The sequence below is a fragment of the Mirounga angustirostris genome, unplaced genomic scaffold, assembly GCF_029215605.1.
Source record: "Mirounga angustirostris isolate CCGP_5_RB_7025 unplaced genomic scaffold, mMirAng1.0.hap1 SCAF_1, whole genome shotgun sequence".
Lineage (NCBI taxonomy): Eukaryota > Metazoa > Chordata > Mammalia > Carnivora > Phocidae > Mirounga > Mirounga angustirostris.
This window is the reverse complement of record NW_026991709.1, coordinates 72865630-72879001: the sequence shown is the minus strand read 5'-3', so window position 1 is coordinate 72879001 and position 13372 is coordinate 72865630. Positions and strand designations below refer to the sequence as shown.

Genomic DNA, 13372 nt, shown 5'->3' with positions numbered 1-13372 from the left:
AGAACCCCTGTCTCCCTCTAAGCGTTTCTTCCACGGGGACCGGAGGCTAGACTCACCCATCCTGCCATGTCTCTGGCATGCATGTCCTGTGGGGAGTGCCCCAGAGAGTGTGGGTGAGGCGGCCTCAGTCAGAACCACTCCAAACGAGCAGATGGGTTCTGGTGAAGGAGGTGAGGGGTGATGGTAGAGGCTAGGAGTCAAGCCAGAGATGGGCTGGACACCAGCTTAGGCACTTGTCATGGGGCATGGTGGAGCAACGCTGACACACAGCCCATGAGGCAGAGGCTACTGGTTCCAGGGACACTCCAACCGTTCTCACCTGGATTATCACGAAGTCCTCCGACAGCATCTCTCTTGGCAGGTCCCTCGCTCTTCCTGCTTGTCCTTCGTTTGGCAGCCAGAAACATACAGACTCAATGTTCAGAGCATCAAACAGTGAGTTGGTGAGCAGGAGAGCCCTACAGGAAGATCATGGTGGGGGCGGGGGGAGCAAAGGTCAATGATTCTCCTCAATGTCCAAACATCACATGGTGCCTGTCATGAGAACTCTCTAAGAAGACACCCCAATCTCTCCTCCCTTCCAGTCACTTCTATCCCCTCCACTCCATCTACTTATATGCAGCTGCTCTTCGATCCCCAAACATACCACTCTTCTCACAATCCCTTGCTTTTCCTATTGCTGTTCCTTGCCCATAATAGCCCTGTCTTCCTAGCTAAGTTTGACTCATGTACTTTAAGACCCACCTGAGAGTTCACGTTTTTAGCTGAACAGCCTTCCCCACTGCCCCTGTATCAATGCTACCCGAGCAGATTTCGAGCCTTCCTCCTCAGGGCACTCGCATCTCCTTGTTTGGCTCTTAGCACACCAGAGGCAGTCTCCTTGGCTAGACTCTGAGTGCCTGCTGGCAGGAAATTATCACACCAGTTCCCTTGTCCTTGGTGCCTACCCCAAAACCCATTGCAGAGTCCATGCCCGGTTACTGTGGGGTCCTGGAGAAACAAACACAACTCTGTGGAGTCACGTTCAAGATTCAGAGTTTTCCTCAGGCTTTAGCATTTTAAATTTGGAAATGAAAGGCACCAGAAATGTCTTTAGGTTAGAGTCTGCAGGAAATGATCAAAATGATGAAAATGTGAAAATGGTTCAGGACTCTACAACCATGGTCGAGCAAAAGGATGTTTGCTAGAGTTTATTATCCTGTGAGTTCATTTCTCAAGACGAATGGTAGCCTGAATGGCTAACACCATTTCAAAAGGAACAGAAGCCCACCCGCCTCAACCCCACCCAATAGTCGTGATCTCCATGAGTCCTTACAGGAAGCAGGTGTGAACATTGGGGTGAGCAGGTACTTTCAGCTCAAAGAGTAAGGATTTCTTTTTTTTAACTTTTTTTTTTTAAGATTTCATTTATTTATTTGACAGAGAGAGAGAGACAGCGACAGAGGGAACACAAACAGGGGGAGTGGGAGAGGGAGAAGCAGGCTTCCCGCGGAGCAGGGAGCCCGATGCGGGGCTCCAACCCTGGAATCGTGGGATCATGACCCGAGCCAAAGGCAGACGCCTAACGACTGAGTCACCCAGGCACCTAGGAGTAAGGATTTCTAAGATGGAAGAAACTTGGGGTGTGGGGAGAGGCAAGGACTGAAGTGACAAAGAAGAGAATCAAGGAGAATGACAGGATCTAGGAGGTGAGAAGAGGACCAGAAGACTTGACAATAAAAATACGAAGCTGCAAGGAACCCCAAAGTCCTCTCAGAGAAAAAGGATCCGGTCCAAGAAGTACCTATGGCACAAAGATCTAGAACACAGAAGTAGGAGGCAGGATGGACTCATCCTCAAGATGTAAAGCTGAGTAAGCAAGCCTGTATTTTTGCAGTTCTCTGGTTAATTTCCAGCCATAAGAAATACGGCCCAAGACTTCATAAAAATATCCCTAAAACAGTCCACATGCTTCTCAAGGCAGAGGTTAATTGTTACGAACAAATCCACACAAATTCTTGTGCCAAGAGCAACAAATTAAGAATAGAATAAAGAAGGAACAAGAAACATGAAAAAGGGGGCTAGTCAGAAACCAGAATGACAAACGTGGGCCATCCTCCCCTCCCAGCAAAACCAGAGGAAAGTGAACCTTTACAGCACCTCAAAGGCTTACTGCTATTAAGAAAGATCCAGCATAGCAGTCCTAAAGGATATTTTCATCATGGAGAAAGCTCCAGGAGCACTGCTGAGGGGGCATCATGTAGATCAGGGTCGTAACTCTGCACAATCAGTCCTTGGGATCACAGCCTCTAAGACCTGGAGGGAGATGACTAAAGTCAACCCCCATCCTATCTCTGCATCACCCCCATGGGCTCCTTCATGTGACTAGCCAGTTTCTGCTTCACCACTTTAAGGTATCTTGACTTACAGAAAGTTCTTTCTTATAATGAGCCAAATCTTTCCCCTGCAGAGTAGGGGCAGGGAGGAAAAGTTGGGGACTTAACAGAGTTGGCTACCTTTCTCTATGTCAGGTCCTCAAGAATATGAAAACAAGTCTAATGCTCCAAACCAAACATCCCCTTACTTCCTGTGACGTGAGCTCTAGTCTGTCGCTCTCTTGGCCAATGTCCTAGGGCCACGCTCTGGTTGGAACTGAGCACCAGGCCTAACTCCTGTCTGCCGTTGTGCAGCTATCTGTAGCCTGTTCTGGTGCAACCGCAGTAATATCTCAAAGAACAAGAGCGCACCCCCCAAAATCAGCCAGAGTTTGCGCTGTTCCTGCCAAAAATCCATGGGAAGGAGATTGGGCCCAGCAGAGGCATCCCTGGGCTAGTGTCATTCATCTCTCCTTTCCCCTCTCCACCTCACTGTGGTCCTTACGGTGCTGAGCTTGAACCAATGGCTCCTCTTCCATTCTCTATAGGTACAACAGTTCACCGTCCCAAGGAACCCTTCACTGGGAGGGTGCCCCTCACAAACAATTGCCCCCACAACAGAAGAGCTCATTAAAAGCACCGAGGAAGGCTGAGATGCACTGAGTAAGGAAACCTTCCTTTCCCCCTCAATAAAATGAGAGCCTAATCCACCACAGATGGAAATGGAGGGCGGCTCCCAGACTGGGCAGGGGTGGCTGGACTCCATGGCCTCCAGCACTGGCTCCCCAAGGCATCCCTTCCTTTTGGAGACCCCTCTGGCGTCTCAGGTCTGGAATCCAGCCATCTCTCTTAATGGAATCAAGCCCCAGCTTTCCAAGGCTGGCCCAGATCAGAGACTCTTCGAACAGGAGAGCACCCAGAAGGAGGCGGGGCTGTTCAGATGCAGCTGCATGGCAGGGCTGGCTCCTTGCTTTTGGGCAACACCTTGCCATTTAGTGACCGTTTTTCCATTTATCACATCATTTAGTTCTCAGCATAATCCAGTGATACAGATAGGGCAGGAGTTATTTTAACTTTCCTGATGACGCAACTAAGGCCTGGAAGAGAGAAAGCGATCTTCCCAATGTATACAACACATCAGAGTTGATTCTAGAACCAGGGTCTCTAGCCTCTGTCTGAGGGTCATGCACAGCTACACTAACGGTCATTTCAAAATGTCCCCATCTTAAATACTTGATACAAACACCAGCAGCCCGATGGAAAGTCTTAAAAGTTGACCCTTTCCGGGGACCTACTCTGGCTCCAAACAAGCAGCTTCCAGCCTGCAGCTCCAGCCCTCAACCCGTGATGGCGCAGTGACATCCTCTGTGATAAAAGGCATCTGTGAGGGGCCCACACGGCCACACCCTGGGGCACTGCAGGCCCTGCTGACTCAGGAGGAGCATTCCCACGGGTGACCACAGCCTGCTCCAGCCTGTTGCCCCGGGAGACAAGGGAATCAGCAAGCAAAGAGCTGCCCGCCCTGCCCAGCCTCTCAGGGGCCATAGCTTAGCCCTGCAGCTGGCAAGCACCCACCCCTTAGGTGTGACTCGGCCGGGTGCCCAGCCCTGCAAGCCCGTCCAGGTCTCAGTTCCCGGTAACACCCTCATGCTTCGCCCTCCTGCATATGGGAGAAGAGTCATCCATCTGGCAGCAGCCCAACTCAGCAGCTGATTGGAACAGGGAGCGGCAGAAACCTGCACCAGATCAACCCTTCTTCCGCGAGGTAATTCAAACGTGAGTTTGAGTTTGAAGCTTCTGTTTCAAAGGATTGAACGTCAGGCTCATATAATGTGTCTCTCTTCTAAACAAGTGCATTTTCTCTGCCACGAGAGGAGCACCTTCGGTGCTCTTCCACCCAGCATCCTGGAAAGACATTCCTGCAGGTGTCATTCAGCGAGCGTCTATCAGGGTGTCGTCACATGCATGTAATGAGGGGATGGCACTGGCTGCCCTATGGGCAACGTGCTAGGTGAAGGGCGATGTACAGATGCTAGAGAGAGTATAAGCTTTTCGGTTCAAATCCCCGTTCACTTGCTTAATGGCTTTGTGACCTTGGGCACATTACTCAGCTTCTCTGGGCTTGTTTTCTTCTCCGCAAAATGAGATACCAGTACAGCGCACAGGGTTAGGGGAGCTAAATGAGACGGTCATACCGAAAGCACCTGAAAATGGTGCTGCGACTATAAGCCCTTGATTAATGTCAGCCATTATTACAGGAGCATGTTGACTTAATCCTTTCAACAGCCCAAGGAGATGGGAACTATCATACAGGTGAGAAAATGAGTTCAGTGGCATTAAGCACGCTTCCCAAGGTCATAGCGCTAACAAGAGGCAAACTCAAGCCCCTAAACAAGCCCCATTCTCGCATGTACAGCACTGAACAGCGCAAACGTCTCCCAAGAACTCATTGTCTTATTTGGCAGGAGGGAATCAGTATTTGTTTTGTGCCTATCAAGTGCAGGACACTTGTTGGGGCTTTGCATATATTAACATAAGTAAACAAATAACTCCGGTTCAAATCAAAATGTGATTAGAGCCTCACTAAGTGCCACTGGAAGTCAGAGGAGGGCTCCCTCTTCCCTCCTCGGCTCCTGAGATGTGTGTGTGGATCAGGAGGTCAGGCAAGCTCCTGGACCCTCTGGCAGCAGGTTCATGCAGGCATCCCTAGTCCGTCTCCTTTGCACTATTCTGAGGTCACCAAATATCAAGCCTGTAAGAGCAAGCTCCACACAATTAAGAGTTTTACTCAAGTATCCCTACCCCCTGTCCTGGTTCCATCCTCAATAACCAGTATGGACTTAAAAATTGTTTTCTTACCCATCTCAGGAGGGCAACTCTACAGAGCAAAATAAATTTAACTCTAGGCACTTAACATTAATAATATTACTAAAGGTAGTAAGTATTCAGAAGAGATAAGATATTTCAAGGGAACGGTGTCTTCACTAAAATCTAAAATGTGGATTTGAACCACCATATTTAATACATAGCCTGGAAAAATCCATTCAAATGTTTCTTTATAAAAATTTGGGAAACATTAAAATGTAAAGAAATTTGAAATGTTCTTTTTTGCATAATATAAACTTGCACATTCAGTCTTACTCGATTTTGTTTCACATATACGCATATATCCGAAAAGCCTGAAATACATCAAAATATTAATAGTGGTTACCTCTGGAGCATGACTTAATGGAAATTTTATTTCCTTCTTTATATATTCCTGTATTTTACAAGTTGAATATAGTAAGTCTGTTATTTTTATAATATAGAAAGATACAAAATTTGTTTCAGTTTTAAATTAGGTCAAGGGAAAAGAGATTTGCCCATGTTGGCAACCAGTATTTTAAACTTGTGAAAAAGTCTAAGAATTCAACAGTGATAGGAAAAGAACTAATTAAGAAAAATCAAGAGGGAGTGCCGGAGAGAGAAATAGGTGAAGCAATTTAAGAGGTACAAACTTCCAGTTATAAAGTAAGTAAGTCACAGGGATGAAAAGCACAGTATAGGGAATATAGTCAATAATATTGTAATAACATCTTATGGTGACAGATGGTAACTACACTTATCTTGGGTGAGTACTTCATAATGTATATAATTGTTGAATCACTATGTTGTACACCTGAAACTTATATAACATTGTATGTCCACCATATTTTACTCAAACAAAGAAAAATCAAGCAATGAGTTAAGGAATATAAGGGGATCATAATATATAATGTCTTTATAATTTAGCTCAAATTTTTCAACAAAGGACTAATGATACATGTGCAACAGACTCTGTTTGGCTGTTTGTATCCATTTACAAAAGGTATAATGCATGCAAACCTATTTCTAGTTTTAAGCAATAGTGTTTAACTTTGGGGAAGAGGAGTCATAGACTCATTTGAGAATCAGTGGAGAGCCACAAACAATAAGCCTTTCCCCACAATGAGGACAGAAACACACACACACACACATACACAAACGCACACCACACCTCAGAAGTTTACATATAAATTTAGAAGCTTCCTAATCCTTGATACCCATCCACTTCTTCCCTGGAATCCATGAAACACAGATCAAGAAATTCTACACCAAGAATTTTCTTCTTTCAATCTTCCCCAAGTTTTGAATTAGGATTACGTTCAAGCACTGAGAAAAACTGAAAGAATAGAACAATGAACATCCATACACGTTCCACTTAGATTTAGCAGTTCTTGACATTTTTGTCATATTACGTTTATTTACACATTCACTGAAGCATTTGAAAATTATAAACATTATAACACATCACCCATAAACACTTCAGCATGTGTTCCTTAAGAATAAAGACGTTCTGAGCGCCTGGGTGGCTCAGTTGGTTGGGCGACTGCCTTCGGCTCAGGTCATGATCCTGGAGTCCCTGGATCGAGTCCTGCATCGGGCTCCCTGCTCGGCGGGGAGTCTGCTTCTCCCTCTGACCCTTCCCCCTCTCGTGCTCTCTCTATCTCATTCTCTCTCTCAAATAAATAAATAAAATCTTTAAAAATAAAATAAAATAAAAAAATAAAATAAAAAAATAAAAAATAAAAAAGAATAAAGATGTTCTGGGGAGCCTGGGTGGCTCAGTGTTTGAGTGTCTGACTCTTGGTTTTGGCTCAGGTGGGATGATCTCTGCGTGGGATCATGCCCCGCATTGGGCTCTGAGCTCGGTGGGGAGTCTGCTTGAGGTTCTCTCTTTCCGTCTCCCTCTGCCCCTCCCCCACCCCGCTCTCTCTAAAATAAATCTTTAAAAAAAGGAATATGCTCTTCTCCATAACAACAAACAAATTACACCCAAGAATATTAACAATAATTGTGTAGTATCTATTCTCATAAACCTTTTTCATATAATAAGAAGTCATGAAGAAGCTAAAGTCCTAGGAGAGGGCATAAGAGCTGCAGGTGATGTTCAGAAAGACTGTAGAGATGTTGCCCCGGAAAGAGAAGTGAGCAAAAGCATCTGTGTCCTGTGTCTCAGCAGATCTCTGGGCAGGAGCTTCCATGCCCACCACACCAGGTCCAGAGAGAACATGCGGCCCAAGTCCTTACAGCAAAGGAGGAGACTCAGCAGGGCAGCTGCCCGGCCGGTGGCATCCCGTCCAGTGGCATCCCGTCCAGGGCACGCAGGCTCTGACCTGGGCTGCAGGGCGGCCACAAATGCACCTCTTCTACATTCTCCGTCACAGACAAAGCCAATGACCCATTTCATGGTGTCCAGGTCGGCACCTCCCAGCGAAGGAGCCATCAGTAATCTCCCCCCAGTTCCTGGTCTTCAGCTTTCTCTCATCTTCCTGCCAATTCTCCCACACCTCACGACAACTGACAGGCTTGGCTGAACTTAGCCAGACCCAAGAAATCTGACTAGGCCAGTGTTAATCCTCTCTATTCAAACTGGACTTGTTTTTTCAACCTGATGGCTTTCTACAGTGATTTCCAAATGCCAGGAAATTGTAGAGTTCAAAGGTTAAAAAAAAAAAAAAAAAAAGCACACCCATCCCTGCCCTGCCATAACCTCCACATCAACTCCGCACGTAAATTCTCCTCAGATCCCCCCAGCACTTGCAACATAGCTTGTCTGTGCTTGTTCTTTTGACGTTGTTCTTCCATTATTTGCCTCCCCCACTAGACTGAGCTCCTTGAGAACAACAACCCTGTCCTTTTCAACACTGTACCCCACAGTGGGTCGAATGGTGACCCCCAAATGATATGTCCAGGTCCTAAGCCCCAGGACCTATGAATGCAGTCTTATTTGAAAAAAGGATCCTCACAAATGTAATTGAATTAAGGATCTCCAGATGAGATTAGCCTGGATTATCCAGGTGGGCCCTAAATCCAATGTCAAGTATCCTCATAAGAGACACACAGAGGAGAGACACTCAGGAAGCAGAGGGTCCATACGAAGCTGGGGGCACAGACCCCAGGGATGTGCCCACAAGCCAAGGAACTCCGGGAGCCACCAGAGGCTGAAGGAGACAAGGGAAGAGTCTCCTCTAGAGACTTTGGAGGGAGGGTGGCCCTGCCAACACCTTGTTCCCAGACTTCTAGCTTCCAGAACTGTGAGGGAAGACATTTCTGTTGTTTTAAGCCTCCCCAGTTTGTGGTGATTTGTTACAGTAGCCTTAGGGAATGAATATACCCTCGTAGCACTGTCCCTGAAGAATAGTTTAAGAAAAGCATATTTGCTGAAGGATTGAAAAAGCTGAGGGTGTGGCCTTCTACCTTTCTCATACCCCAGGGACAGGGAAGCATCTTTGAAGGCCCCTGGACTCTGGCTAACAAATATGTAAGGATCTCTATTCTGGTGTCAACTGAACAATGTGTTCCTTTAATGAGGTGTTTTAATCTCACTTTATATTCATTGTTCTGCCCGCCTTGATTTTACTGTAAGTGACTGGATTGACTTTTGATGTATTGCCAGCACACTATAAATTATGAGCCTCTTTCTTTAAGGCTGGAGAGGGGAGGAACCCTACTTCCCTGTTCCGTTATTTCAGGCAAGGGTGGGAGCAGGTTTTCTGCGCCAGCAGCATCCTGATTATGATTCAGGATGTGCAGCCAAAGGCAAACAGTTCCTCTTCAAATTCAATCAAATAGGAAGGAGCTAAGGCCCAAACAAGAAAAGCCGGGTTCTCTTTGTGTGTGCAGCCAAGGGGTCCTGGGAAGCTGGTGGAGGATGACGCCCTATCCCAGGCTGAGCACGACCGAACTTACAAAGTACTCGGGAAATGTCTGCACACATTCGTAACGGGATTCCAAGCCTGACCTTACAGAGCCCCAGTCCAGACAATCCCAAATCCACCACCGGGGGAGTTACTTGCAGGCTATAAGGACAGAGGTTAACCAGATTTAAAACACCTATTTTTAATGTCTTCTTGGAAAAGATTCTGTGTGCCACTTCCCGCCGTGGACTGTGGCCATGAGGGGCCCTGATGATGGCTTCCGCGGACATACTGTTCTGTGCACCTCAGAGCAGTGACTTTTCACTCGATAAGTCATGACCCCTTAATGGATTGAGAAATCCATTTAGTGAGAAGTGTCAGCACTTTTGCTTAAATGAAATAAAAGAGAAGAGCAAGTATCAGAGTGTATCCTGCACAGGAAGGGTAACTATTGTATCGTGAAATGTTGCTTCAGTTTCAAATCTATATATGTGTCATATATTTGTGATAGAAAAGGGACTCCTCAACTGAGTATTGTAATACAAAAAAAAAGTTTGAAAGCCACTGTCGTAGAGAATCTGATCCACCAAACCAGAGAGAACTCCTTCCTCTTGTCCATGTCCCAGTTTTTAAGAAGATATTAGCAGTTATGATGGGCAACTCAATTAACGGGAATAATCCATTCGCTAGCTCATAAGAGAGGTTGCCATACACAAGCAGAAGCATCCCTTCCCATCAATCCACTGGAGTGCCCTCCTCCTGTTGGAGCTCTACCATGCCTGAAGCTTGGCCCCCGATTCTTATTTCTACCCTTTGGTAGAGTCTCACCTGGTTCACTTCCATCTTCCCGGGACCCACTGTCATTCCTTGATAGTCCTGGAATTCCCACAGCCTTTCACAATTACTCTGCAACAGACTCAGACAGTCTCTGAGGAGGGAAAGGAACCACCTTAATTTCTCTCACCAACCATCCTCTTTATCTTCCTGTGCCTAAGTGTCCAATTTCCCCTTTCACCAATGTGCCAGGAAGATGGTCACTCTGGCTTCCATTAAGGATTCTCTCTCACCCACGAACTTGCTGACTCTCCTAGCCCAGCGGTCCGATACTCTGGCCCATGTCCCACCACTGCGCCTTGTCCCCTGCAGGGTCTGCCTCATGGATCTGCTACTAGTGTTCTGATCACTCAGGAAGACGGTAGCTAGAGCTTTCCGATCACACATGGTTAAGAACGGTGACTAACCGGGCTAGCAGAGCGGTGTAGGCTGGAGCGTGCACTTTGGCTTCAGCAGAACCAGGTCCAAGTTTTGGTGCTCTTGCTTTCCTGGCGGTTGACCTTGAGTACATTGTTTAACTTCTCTAAAGCCTCCTCTGTAAAATCAAGATAATGCTAACACCCATCTCACAGGATTTATGAAAGCCCATTTTTTTTAAAAGATTGAACTTTCTGTGATGAATCCCTCTTGTGCATCTTATGAATGGACTTCACAAAAAGGTCTTTATTCTCTCCATGCTTTCAGGAATCTATATTACTTTGGCAAAGTATGAAAAACAGAGAATTTCTGAAAAATATGTATGTCTAAAAAGTCAAGCCATTCCTAATACCTTAGATTTATAGAAAGTAAAAAGCAAGGAACAAGGAGGGAAAGAAGGAAGAGAAAGAAAGTTCTACATATGGTCTGACCTCCTGCGATGTGCCACAGGGGTCTTCTCATTCTTGCATTAACACCAGGCCGTGCACATCTTTCTGCCAGCAGCCTGGTCTGGCTTGCCGGGTCTGCAAGTCTGTTTCAGCACAAAGGATCCGCTTAATGGAAAGCAAGTGTGCTGAGGAAGAACCAGGCTCACATTTTCTTGTGCATTCTTTGCACAAAATAAAAACGATTCAATAACCCAAAATAACTGAGGTCGTGTTTGAAGGAACTGCCCTTTACATCTGGGACTGGTCTTTCTTCTAAGGTGGCCATAGATGGTGACATAAAAAAAAAAAAAATGCAGTTGATTTTTAAAGGGTTTTAAAAACCCTCAATAATGCATCCGTGGCACACCAATAGGAAAAATACTAAGGCTCCCATTTTCTCTAAAGGTCAAAAACATAAATAGACAATTCAGAGAAGAAATTAAGTTGCTAATAAATATATAAAACTAAGTTCAACGATGATCAAAGACACATGTAAAAGCAAAACTGAAACTCTACTCAAATTTGTAAATACTGAAAGCAATACTTAACGTTAGTGTAGGAATGAGAAATCAGGCATTTTTCTCTGTTGATGGGAAGAGAGAAGATCAAACTTCTGACAAAAATTTGGTAATACAAATCAATAACTTCCAAAGTTCCATACCCTTTGGATAATAATTTAATTTCCATAAGTACACTAAAGGGGAATCACCAGACAAGTAGGTATGTAGATACATGCATAAAAATTCTCACTATAGTCATGTTTGTAATAGTGAAAAATTATAGTCTACATCTCTAATAAGGAAATTGATAAATCAATGATGGTTTCGGGCGCCTGGGTGGCTCTGTTGGTTGAGTGACTGCCTTCGGCTCAGGTCATGATCCTGGAGTCCTGGGATCAAGTCCCGCATCGGGCTCCCTGCTCAGCAGGGGGTCTGCTTCTCCCTCTGCCCTCTTCCCTCTCGTGCTCTCTGTCTCTCATTCTCTCTCTCTCAAATAAATAAATAAAATCTTTAAAAAAAAAATCAATGATGGTTTCTCACTCTGATGGAATATTATGCAGTCATTTAAATTGTATTTTAGGAATATTTAACGACATAGGCACAGCTGTAGGGTCTAAAACTTTGCACATAGAATGTTCCAAATTAGGTAAATAGAAACATAGATAAAAGAAGGTCAAAATGAAATATACTAAAATATTAACGGCAATGATCTCTGGATGGTAGGGTTATACATAAATTTATATTTTATGTATTTCCAAGCTTTGAAAACTGGGCATGTATAACTTTTATGGTTATATGTTTGGATTACTACCATGCTATACTAGAGCTCTTGCGAGAGTAAGCTGACTAAATGCACAGACATTTAGCTGTCAACTCCAATGTCCCGATTGGTGGGAAGGATTGCATGTATTCTAATGATCCCATTCCTTAAGGGGTACAACACATACAGGGATGAACAATCTGAAAAAAAAAGAATCAAGGATAATCCATAATCAGTATAGGATATGATCAGCACAAAGCCCTCCACGTTCAGGCACATCTCAGAGATATCGTGGGTTCAGTTCCAGACCATGGCAATAAACGAATACCACAATAAAGCCAGTCAAATGAGTTTTTTGGGTTTTCCAGTGCATGTAAAAGTTATGTTTACACTATAGTGTAATCTATTAAGTATGCAAGAGCATTATGCCTTAATTAAAAAGCACTTTATTGCTAAAAATGCTATTATCTGAGCTTTCAGCAACTCATAATCACTGATCACAGATCATCATAACAAATATAATAATAATGAAAAACTTTAAAATATGGTGAGAACTACCAAAATGTGACACAGAGACATAAAGTGAGCAAATGCTGTTGGAAAAATGACTAGCTCCACGCAGGGTTGCTACAAACTTTCAATTTGTAAAAAAATGCAATATCTGGGAAGTGTGATAAAGGGAACCATAATGAAACAAGGTATGTCGGTAGTAGGTACTCAATAAACTATTTACCTTCTCTTTAGTAACAGATGAACAGAATAAGCAGTAAATGCTACTGTGATCAGATGGGAAGAATCCTGTGACCCTGAGGAGAGAAAAGCACACTGTCACGGAAGGGTCCGTAGAAAGCCTGGTCCTTGCACTGGAGCTTAATGGAGTGGCTAATTGTGTGCAAGTGTGGAGGGTGGGGGAGGGGAGGACCTGTGGTGGAGACAGGCATTCCTCCCGGGCACCCCAGAGTTACGGCTCATGGCCTCCCTGGCCTGGCAGTTTCAACATACTCCTTTCAAGCTATGCTAGAGCCTCCTTAAATATTTATCCTCTTCCTAAAGCAGCAAGAAACAAATGGAGGCACGGGACTGTTGGGATCCCCAGCAAGTGGCAACCGCTGCTCAAGCATGTCCATCCCTTGGTCATAGTTTCTTCTGAGTGCTGATGAGGCTGGATCCTGAGGAACCAGTCTTTTTTTTTTTTTTTTTTTAAGATTTATTTATTTATTTGAAAGAGAGAGCTAGTGAGAAAGAGAGTTCAAGCACGGGGAGAGGGAGAAGCAGGCTCCCTGCTGAGCAAGGAGCTGGCCGTGGGGCTCCATCCCAGGAGTTTTTCAACTTTCAATGAGTACTTTTGACTTCTCGGACAGCTGTATGAATTTTTGTGAAT

At 44.9% G+C, this 13372-nt stretch overlaps 1 long non-coding RNA gene across 5 annotated transcripts in view; it reads right to left on the bottom strand.

Annotated features, from left to right (window-relative positions):
- LOC123863507 (uncharacterized) overlaps positions 1 to 13372 on the bottom strand; it is a 33697-nt gene that overhangs the window by 9697 nt on the left and 10628 nt on the right. For 4 of the 5 annotated variants that reach the window (XR_010408009.1, XR_010408007.1, XR_010408003.1 and 1 more), the window contains 5 exons: positions 12725 to 12797; positions 12092 to 12191; positions 10294 to 10421; positions 9881 to 9980; positions 320 to 458 (listed from right to left, as the gene is read on the bottom strand). This is a non-coding gene — a long non-coding RNA (uncharacterized LOC123863507). The remainder of the gene's footprint in view (positions 1 to 319; positions 459 to 9880; positions 9981 to 10293; positions 10422 to 12091; positions 12192 to 12724; positions 12798 to 13372) is intronic. The other variant, XR_010408016.1, reaches the window with a different exon arrangement.